The sequence below is a fragment of the Chrysochloris asiatica genome, unplaced genomic scaffold, assembly GCF_000296735.1.
Source record: "Chrysochloris asiatica unplaced genomic scaffold, ChrAsi1.0 scaffold00100, whole genome shotgun sequence".
NCBI lineage: Eukaryota > Metazoa > Chordata > Mammalia > Afrosoricida > Chrysochloridae > Chrysochloris > Chrysochloris asiatica.
Window position 1 is genome coordinate 1823442 of NW_006408618.1, and position 11335 is coordinate 1834776.

Below are 11335 nucleotides of genomic sequence, written 5' to 3' on the forward strand. Positions count from 1 at the left end.
AAAAAAAAAAAAAGATGATGGAATTTTTCCATGAACTTTTAAAAGCTTCTTTGTTTATATATGTACATATAAAATATAATGTACATGTACTATTTTGTGAATATATCGATATATTTGTATATATTAGAAAAAGGAAAGCTCCAAAGTTACATACTATTTGTAAGAGATAACTTCTTTAATATTTGGGGATATGTATTTCCAAAGCACTTTAATTCTTTGTGTGTATGTAGTGAAAAAGAAAATAAACTGTTAATAAAAAAAAACAAACAAAAAACCAACTATAGTCATTTCTATTTCTATTTCTATGGGTGTGGTATAAATCTATTTTGAGTAAGCAGGATTTTGCTTAGAAAACTCACAGTGATGGGTCTTTTTCATGGATAACGTAGATAAGTGAGTGAAAATCAGAGAGTAGTGAATTATCCTGAACACTAAATAGCCTGGAAGAGGTTGAGGAAATGACAGATGGTGGGCCATACATGGAGGGGTTTCTGACAGTGAAGCTGAGTAAGTCCTTGGCATGTGGAGCATTTTCTGTGGCCAAGGAAATTTAGGACAGCAATGAGTCTCTGCTCTTCTGTACTCCTCCGATTCCTAAACTTCCATTGAAATTCTATTATACTCAACAGCTTAAGCTAATGATGCTATAAGGAATACAAAGAAAGTTAGCATTCAGTGTGGAGCAGGAGGAGTGTTGGAAGAGGAGGGCAGGCCCAAGAATTGCATGCAAGTCACAAGGGAAGGAAGCCACACGGAGAATTAGGCTGCAGAATGGAAAGATGGATACAAATTGCTATCATTCTATTTCTGTGTGCCATGGTTAAGGAATTCCCTCAATTTGGAGATTTATATTTGAGCCATTTTATGTGGGTAGTTAAAATACATTTGCTTCAGAAGCTCTAATGGGTAGGGATGTCTAGGCAAACAAACTTGTTTGTGTATATATTTTCTCTATACATTTATCAAATCATCTGAGAGTCTTTTCATGCATCTCCAGCATATTTTAGCTGGAGTTAACCATACTGAACACATTTCCTGAAGATTCCTGGCTAGGTTTCTAGACACAGAATCAAATTCTTATGCTAGATGCCTGGACTGTGTGTCATCTTTCATCATTTGAGAAGCAACAGCATCCTTTGCAAAGTATGATGATGCCGGTAGGGGTCAGGGAATCTCCAAAATTTCAGTGTCTTACATGCCCCATATATGAGCTGGCAAAGTTGTTTTATGGCTTTTTTTCAACGATAACAACTTTTACATTTAATTATTCTTTATTTGAAAGGTCACTAGAAACCAAAAGTTGAAAGAAAAAAAGTGTTGAAACTGATAAAAAAAAATCAATTTCCATTCAAACTTAATCCTTTCTTGTATTTTTTTCCCTTTGTGGAGGTTATAGGGTAAAGAGAGGCTGTGGGGAACAAGACAGTTATTGTTTTTGTGAAACTTTTTGGTTTTGACTCTGACCTTTATCTAACAATAGCAGGTAGGATGATCTGTATTAAATGGAAGAAACCTGTGGTGAGGGAGTAGAGAAACTGTTAACTGGAGAAGCTGAGATATAGTCTTAAAAAAGACTCCATATTGGGTAGGGAGAATCACTTAACAGCAAGGTATAAATTCTAACAGGATGACTTATAGCTGAATTCCTACTATCACTAGTCCAGGGACATTTCATAAACTTGAGAACTCTGTTTGGTCTTGCTAGCCTTGATCAATACCTCCCTCTCTACTCCTACCCCTTCTACCTGTTCAGGAAAACATTGGTTTCCACCTTCAGGAACAAACAAAACAAAACACGGAATGTTCCTCAAGTCCACTGGTGGTTATATTTTCTCAAGCATGCCTATTTCCAGAAGATTCCCTACTTCCAGAAGATTTCCAATACTTTAAGAAGGTATGAGTAATAAAGGTAGAGACAAATTCAAAATCAAATTTACCATTACAGTTTATACACACTCATACTTAAAATACGAGTCCTGGTGTGGAACTGCAGGATAAGTCTGGGCTGCTAACCATAATGGCAGCTGTTCAAACCTACCAATCCCTCCTTGGAAATCCTATACAGGGTCACTGTGAGTTGGAACTGATTTGACAGTACTTAGCAACAACAATACTTAAAATATGAATGTGCATAAATTGTAAAAGTGGAGTCCTTTTCTTGATTCTCTAGCTGATCTTGGGACAGACACTTCCTGAGGAAATTAGATTTTTCTTTTTCTTTTTTTGCAGTAATACATCCCTTGGCATTATGAGGAAAAAATTACTTTAAAACTTTTCTATATAGCATAATGGTTTTAACCATTATATTTCATAATTCTTGGTCATGTACTTGCATACCGATGCTATGTGAATTATTTCAACTTATATTTTGGTTTTAATAAAGATACCTATGTTATCTGCAGTTAGATTTGCCACTCTCTAGGGAGCTACAAAGAAAGCATAGTTACAATGTAACAGTAAATTCTACATAAAAGCAATGATTCTGGAAACTTGATAGAAGGGAAAACCAAATAACCCAAATGAAAACTCTTTTTTTTTTTTTTTTTCTGTTCCTTCAAGCTCAATTTGTCTCAATCCCACAAAATCTTCTGTAAATCTTCAGAGGGTGCTGTCCCTCATCCCAGCTGGGGAATTCCTGGGTTCTTTCCAACAATTCTGGTTTACCAAGAACTATCCTTACTTTATGCTGTAATAGCCAGTATCTACAACACCATGCTTGCTCAAGAAGTTGTCTGTTCACTGAATTTCTTGACAGAAGAAAACCAGGCAAGAGTACCATAGAAGCAACGAGAGCTCCTTGAAGACAGAGATAGTATTTTACTCATCTTTTCATTCCTATGCTTTAGCATTGTACCTGATAGAACTGAAAGAAAGACTATCTACGTGTTAAAGGAAAACATTTGAGAGTCTTCTCAAGCATCTCCAGCATATCTTAGCTGTAGCTAACTATAGCTGAACAAACAATCCTGAAAATTCCTTACTAGGTTTCTAGAGATAGAATCAAATTCTTATGATAGATTTCTGGGTTGTGTGTTCATCATTTTATGAGTTTAATTTACATGACTATCTCAGGAAATCTGTCTCATCAAAACAGACTAGGGGTGCCATTTATACTAAGATCCTGGGATAACTGGAAAGAGACATTGCCAAATAAAAAGTTTGAATTAAGAGAACCAAAACTTCTAGGATATAGTAGGAAGATGTCCTGGAAGGGAATGCGGGGACCAGAGGCAGCATTCGTGGAGGCAGGGAGTGTCACTGAAGCAGAGTGCATTGGTGGCTGGAATGCTGGTTCATAATAAGGAAGATCACTTATGTCCTAGGCTTTCTTGGAGGGATCTATCCAGAACTGTCTTCCCCTTTGAGGCAGAGATTCTATTATTCCAAGAATAGGGTTCCAGTGCCATAAAATCAACTCAGACTCATAGCAACCCTCTATGACAGGGTAGAACTACCCAAGGCTGTAACACTTACAGAAGCAGACTGCCACATCTTTCTCCCATGAAATGGCTAGTGGGTTGGAATCACTGTTCTTTAGGTTAGCAGTATAGTGCTGTAACCACGGTTCCACCAAGGCTCATTAGGAGTAGGTTGTTGTTGGTAAGTGCTGTCGAGTCGATTCCAATCCACAGTGATCCCATATAGGGTTTCCAAGGAGCAGCTGGTGAGCTTGAACCACCAACCTTGCAGTTCAAACAACTTTGTGGTCTAATGCATTAGCCCATAGCACTACACCAAGACTCTTAGGAGTGGGGTAGTGAGTATCAAACTGGTGAGACCTACAGCTGCCACGGACTGGCCACTGCTTTGATGGGAGCAGGGGCTCCCTGCCAAGTGTTAGCGCTTGACTTGGGCGAAGCAACAATTGTAAGAATGATGGAGGGAGGTCAGCAGCCATACAGCAGACCAGGGATAGTCAGAAAAGATGGGACTTGGGCAGTATGGAGGCCAAGTCAGAAAAGTTCAGGGCTTAGAAGTTCAAAGACATGATGGTTGCTACTCAGTGTGGGCTGAGGCAGCCTCAGCTACAATTCTATAATCACAGTAATTATAGACCCTTTGGGTCACAAAAATGAACAGTCAACTTTCTTAATAATTCTATGGTTCTACCCTTTTAGTGAGAGCACATAATTTGATAGTTCCCAAGGGAAAATCATGTTCTTGGGCAGAGATACCATTTCCCATGAAAGAGGTGTGTTTGAGGTGTATTCTCTGTATGAAAGGGCTCTTCAGATTAGATTAGATGTGAAGTTGGGGTTTGTGTGGGGTGAGCCCACAGATGAGAAGCACCTCACTTGTGTTTGTTTCTGAGTGGGCTGAGCAAATGAGGAAGGTTGCGAGAAGCCCAGTGGATTCAGAATATCAGTTTCAGCCCCGTGTGAGCAGTTGACATGCTCCCCACTTGCTGCAAAATCTCTAGAGAAGGACAGCATTCAACCTTTGAAAGCATTCTCACATACTGATCCTGTTTATGTAAGAAGTTTTATCAAACATCCACTACTGCACACAGTGATTTAATTAGGTACTGGATGAAATCCTCTCACCCCACCCATGACTCAATGCACAGATCAGAAAAGCTGCTCTCTTTGCTAGGTCCTAAATTTCAAAAGTGAAATTACCCCACACATAACTGCCCATTTCTCTATGGGCGCTACTCTGGCCAACTGACCTACCTGGTTTCCACTACTGCAGCGCCAGGAGTTAATTGATTTTTAAAAAATAAAATGAATTGCTTAATTTTCCATGGTAGATTTTTTTTTTTTCATTTTTAAAAGCTCTTCTTCCTCTCCCGTGTCCATTATTCCATACTGTATTTCTCTTCAACTAACTAGAATGAATTGCTCCACAAATTTGTTACCCAAATAGAAGACTTTTTTTTTTCTTTTTAATCATTTGCTTGAACATTTACATATTTTTATCAGCTGGAAATTTTTATTTCTCACTTAAATTTCTCAAGAACTGTAGAGTTACTTGGTACAAAGGGGAACTCAACCCTTTGATAATGCTAGACAGAGAGAACTGGGTCTGGCTGGTCTACTACTCACCACCACTCAGGTTTGCTGCTGAAGACCAGTTCATGACATCAGCGATGGCCTTGGTGTCTAGGATCCTTCAATTCTGTCAGTGGTTCTTTGTCTGCACTTGGTTCCTATTGATGTGGTTCTAGTTTGAAAGCTCTCTGGGTTCACATACACAGACATCCTAGTACACAAGTTGACTAAACCTGAGAGGTCTGGTTGGGTTCCAATAACCATTATACACCTCAAAGACCAGAGGCAGCATTCGTTATTCTTCCCTGGTGACAGACTATTACTATGCAGGAGTCCTGGTGTGGCACTGTAGGATAAGTACTGGATCACAAGGTTGGTTAGAACTGCAAGGTCAGTGATTCAAACTCATCAGTTGCTCCTCTGAAATCCTATACAGGGTCACTATGAGTTGAAATGGCCTTAGCAGCACTTAACAACATTACTATACAAGTAGCAATTCTTACAAATTTTGACATCTTCTATATCCTTCTCCTATAGCAATAGTGCCTTATTATAGCAAATTCTACTGCTGAAGAAATTATTTTCCTCCTTGTCACATGGTGGTGCTGGTGGCGGTGATATGCCGTGGAGTTGGTTCCGACTCATAGTGACCCTGCATAGGGTTTCCGAGGCTATAAATCTTTTTGGGAGCAGAAAGCCTCATTTTTCTCCCATGGAACAGCTGTAGCTTCGAACTGCCGACCTTGAGGTTAGCAGTCCAACTCCTAACCACTACGCTACCAGAGCTCTTTCTGTGTCACATAGGATAACTCAATTCTCCAGTCTTCCTGACATCTTAGTGACAGCTGTAATAAGATTTGCACAGAGAATACAGACACAAGAACCATAAAACTTGATTTTGCGAGATCTTTCGTGTACTCCTTCCCTTAATTATGTGACTGTGAGTAACGGAAGCCAAGACAGTAGATTCACAAAGTGGATATAGCCTGAACCAGTAGCTAATGCTTACAGGAAAACAGTCCAGAAGAGTGGCCATCCTACCATGTGTGCATGAGAAATATACTTTAATTGTATGAGTCATGGAAATTTATAGAAGAACTTAGTCTTGTTGTGGCACTGCAGGTTAATGTGCTGTACTGCCAAATCAATTTGAACTGCAAGGTTGGTGGGTCAAGCTTACCAATTGTTCCTCAGAAACCCTATGCAAGGTCGCTTTGAGTCAGAACTGACTCGACGGCACTTAGCAACAACAAGTCTTGTTACTGTAGCAGAGCCTAACCTTCCCTGATTAATAACCTTATATAACTAAAAGAGATTGGTAGTTATGTGCCATGGAGTCAGTTCCGACTCATAGCGACCCTCTATAGGGTTTCCAAGGCTGTAAATCTTTACGGGAGCAGAAAGCCTCATCTTTCTCCCTCAGAACAGCTGGTAGTTTCAAACTGCCGACCTTGAGGTTCGCAGCCCAATTCGTAACTACTACGCTACCAGAGTCAAGGCAAATTGCCCTCCCTGGACAATGCCACCCAATTTCACATAACCAAGAGGAGGCTTTTAGGTCTACCTATTCTGAGCAAAAGTACCGACTCGATGGCACCTAACAACATTCTGAACATAAAGGTTTGTTTCAGGTGGAACTACTTAGCAACTCCTAGACATTAATTAAAGAGGCTGCCATTTCTAGTACCATCCCTGTATCAGTCAGGTGGGCTAAATTATCCTGTGATAACTAATAATCCTCAAATCCCAGCGACTTACATCAACAAAGGTTTAGTTCTTGCTCAGGTTACTTGTCAATCACGGATTAAATGAGGCTCTGGTCTGTTCCATCTTCACAGTGGGATCCAGAATAATGGTGTAGCCCCTATCTGTGGGCATTACTGGACTCCTAGGAGAGAAAAAGAGCCCAGTGAATAATATGCATGGAAAACTTCTACTTTCTTATAATGAACCAAAACAAGTCATGTGACTCAGCCTGATTTCATGGGATGGAGAAATATAATATTCCTGCAGGAAAGCATACCACAGAAAGGGAAACTAATACTTGCAATAATAGTAATGTCATAACCCTCAAAGCCACGCTTCTTAATTTCTGTCTTGATGGGTGACTTGTTATTTTTTAAAGATACAGGATAAGATGCTGGTGGGATCTTGCTTAATTTAAATTCCTAGAAACTCTATCTTTCAATAGCACTGAGTCCAGAAAGAGAAAGGCAAACATATTCATGGAAAGACAAGAATGAAAACTAACCTGAAAATCAGTGTTCCTCAAATAACATTGTGCAAAGGGATTACTAAGTCACCTCCTGCTCCCTTCTCTAGTCAACTTTCCATTTTGTTAGCTTCATCACATCATTTTCTTGGGCTGTATTTGTTTTCTATTTTTTCCTTAACAAATTACTAATCAATGCACTGTCTTAAAAATGGCACCGTTATTATTTCACAATTCTGTAAATCAGAAGTCTGGACAGAGTGGTTCAGGTAGTTCTCAGCTTTGACTGTTAGGATGCCAAAATCAAGGAGTCATTAGAGCTGAATTCCTTTCTGGAGACTCTGGGGATGAACTTGCTTCTGGGTTTACTCAGGTTTTTAGCCAGATTCAATTCAATACACTTGCAGATAACCATTTCCTTGCTGGTTTTGATTGGTGATGGTTCTCATTTTCTAGAGGCTGCACACATTCCCTGGCTCACAGTCCCCTTTCTCTGTCTTCAAAACCAGCAACAACAGGTTGAGTGCTTTTAATTCTTCAAATCTCTCTGACCTGCCTCATCTTTCTCCATTTCTTCTGTTAATCTCTCTGACTGACTCTAGTGGCCTGACTTCTGCTTTTAAATGCTCATGTGATTACAGTGGATCCATTCAAATAATCCTAGGTAATCTCCCTATCGAAAGGTCAGCTGATTTAGGTCCACCTGAAAAATCCTTTCACACCAGTATTTGAATTAGTATTTGATTAAATAACTTGAACATGAGAACCCTGGGAAAATGTCTTTAGAATTCTACCTACCATATGAATTATAGTTGTATCTGTACACCAGATAATTTCTTAGAAATTTACCTTAAACATTTTCATATTTAGTAAAGGCCACCAGGTTTTCTGGTATAAAAACTTACTCCCTACAAGAGAAAATTCTATAGATAAGGATAGTCTTCAACCCAATGGTTTCTCTGGCCCAGACCTAAGTAGGGAATAGAACTTTACAATCTCTCCCCAACCCCTTTAGCACCTAACACGTGCCCTGCTCCCTGTAGATAGATATCCATGGGTAAGCACCATTTTTGCTCCTGCTGCTGTTATTCTATGGCTGCTGTTGAATAAAACAAGCCCAAGACTACTTATGCTCCAAACAAATTCCCAGGGCCTGTGATGCATCCAGTCTCTGGATGGTGCTAATTACAAATATGATCAGCTGCTAGCCAAAAGGGTGGAGTTTCAAGTCCACCAAGAGGTGCCTCTGAAGAAAAACTGGTGATTTACTTCTATAAAATCAGTTATTGAAAACTCTATGGGACACAAATCTACTCGCATATACTTGAGGCGTTCATGTATCAGAGTCAATTCTTATGGCAAATTTTTAAACTGGTGATATACTAAATGCAGCAAGCATGTTTGATCAATTTCAGACGGAAGAAGTAGTTGTTGTTAAGTGCTGTCCAGTCGCCAAGAACAGAACAAAACATTGTCTGCTCCCGTGCCATTCTCACAATTGTTGTTACACTTGAGCCCATTGCTGTTGCCACTGTGCCAATCTATATAGTCCATTCTGGGAGTCACAAGCGAAACGGGGTTCCCAGAGTGCGTCCTTCACCGGGGCTAGAACGTCACCGGTGAGCTGGGCGAACACGCGGAGCCACAGGATAAGCACATGTGCACACAGAAGCAGTTCTGCTTAACGAGGCGATTTTAATAACAAAGCGAAAGTACACTTGAAGAGAGTTATGGGAGTCTACGCTCATTCTTGGGGAAAGGAGGAAGTGCTGACTCGGGCCATTCTCTGATTGGCTGTTGCCGAGAATGGGGCGTTGCTTTAGAGGCGGGCTTACGTGGAGACTAGTGGTTGGCTGCTGTTCCATTTCAAAACCGGAATGTTCAGCCGTCCTGCTTTGTGGAACAAAATACATGTGTAGAAGAAATGATAGAATTCTTCAGTTTCATCATCACTGGCTTCAGTGGTTGTTATGCAAATTTGAAAAATAGTGGTATTAAGTAGTTTTACATGTTGCTGTTGTTGTTAGGTGCCATCGAGTCGGTACCGACTCATAGCGACCCTATGCACAATAGAACGAAACACTATCTGGTCCTGGGCCAGCCTCACAATTGTTGCCACGCTTCAGTCCATTGATGCTGCCACTTGGCCAATTCATCTCGCTGGGGGTCTTCCTCTTTGTCTCTGACCCTCCACCTTAACAAACACGATATCCTTCTCCAGGGACTGGTCCCTCCTGACAATATGTCTGAAATATGAAAGACGTTTGTCCATCCTGGCTTCCAAGGAGCATTCTGGCTGCCCTTCTTGCAACAAAGATCTGTTTGTTCTTTTGGCAGCCCATGACACTTTCAATACTCTGTCACAGACAGAATTGGACTTCAAGATAGATCCTGAAACTCTTTCTTTGACAATGAATGTGATGCCATGCCTCTTCAGTTTGACATTCCCGGAACAGTAAATCACATGATTGTCTGATTCAAAATAGCCAATACCAGTCCATTTCAATTCTTTTGAAATATGACCATGTGTTACATAATGTCTAAGATGTCATCTGTGGAATAGGATATTGTAGTATTTGGATGTTATTTAAACATATCCTGCTTTTTTTATGCATCTCAAACAAGCTTTATGCCTTAGTGGAGATTATCACATACTAAGAGGAATTTTTTTTGTGTGTTTTGTCCTCAATTCACATCATTAGCAATTTCTCCATATCTGATATAGGTCCCTCTTGCATTTTGTCAACCTTTTAGCTCTCAGTAGAGCTGCTCCTTTAAAAACTTGTAGAATTTTTGCTTTGTTTTTGAGAATCATCATGATTGTCAAGCACAACATGCCTAAATCATGAGATATAGCATTCACTGAGTTTCCACCTTTGTGTTGTTAAATGTACTTACTTGCAAGCAGAATACTTCCCCTCTGCCTCTTGCTGCAATTACTGGCACAGGTTTGACTGCATTTGTGAGTCATGACGTACTTCATTTCCCTCCATATGTGCTGGACTCTTAACCCATATACCTGCGGCTATAATTCTGTCTGGGAACAGGGTTTTCTTTCTATGCTAATGAAAGCATATCCATGTAAGCTGTGTCCTAAACCTCATCATTTCTGAGTTGTAAGAAGAGCAGACTAGATATAGAAGGAAGCACTCACTTGTGATATTTGTGTTACAGCAGCACTAGGGAACTAAGTCAGGGGTTAATATCCTCAATATTTAAACCATCTTAGAAACAGTACAAAAAAGATGAAAATCTCAAATAAAACAATGAGCAAAGGATATGTATTGACAGTTAACTACTAAAGATGAAGAAAAATGGGCCCCCTTTGATTGTCTCCATTTTCCCTTTATGCTATCTTTTTCTAGTCTCATGGTTTAAGTACCATCCATTTGCTGGTGATTTCTAAATTTTTGTTTTCAGTCATGACCCCTCCTTAGAGCTTCAGATTCATATACCTATATGTTCATTAATATTTCCTCTGAAATTGCAAATAGATATTTTAACTTAACATGTGTAAAAACAGAACTAGTGTTTATTTTTACCATTCCCAAACCTATTTCTCCTTTCATTGTGGGAAATGGTGCTAACATTCATCCAGTTGTTTAAGTCACCACTTGAGACAGATACATGACTCCCCCTTTTCCTTGCCCCTGCATTGGATCCATCAGCAAGTTTTATTGGTTCTGCCTCTCATATTTCTCATTTGTCTTCTTTTCTCTTTCTCTTCTACAACCACCCTAGTTCATTGTCCTGAATACTTAATAGATCTCTCTACTTCAACATTAGCTTCACATTCATCCTATGGTATATAGTTTCATTGCAATGGTTACAATTCCCTCCATGCATCATCAACCAACCAAAGGTTATACCCTGCAAGCCTGGCCCCCAGTCATCAGCATACAGCCCCTCTCCCTCTCTGGGTCTAAAGTCTCCAGTCACTCCAGCTCTCCACATCATTATCTCTGCCTCAATCTCCGGCATCACTGCATCCCTGGGTAGGGTCCCGCTCTCCACTTTTCTTCCTTGATGGTCCCAGGGATCTCTGTTCCCAGACTACAAAGTCAATCACTCTCCTCCTTTTGCTACAAAATGTCTACCTTTATATTTTCAACACTCACAATCAGTCCTGATA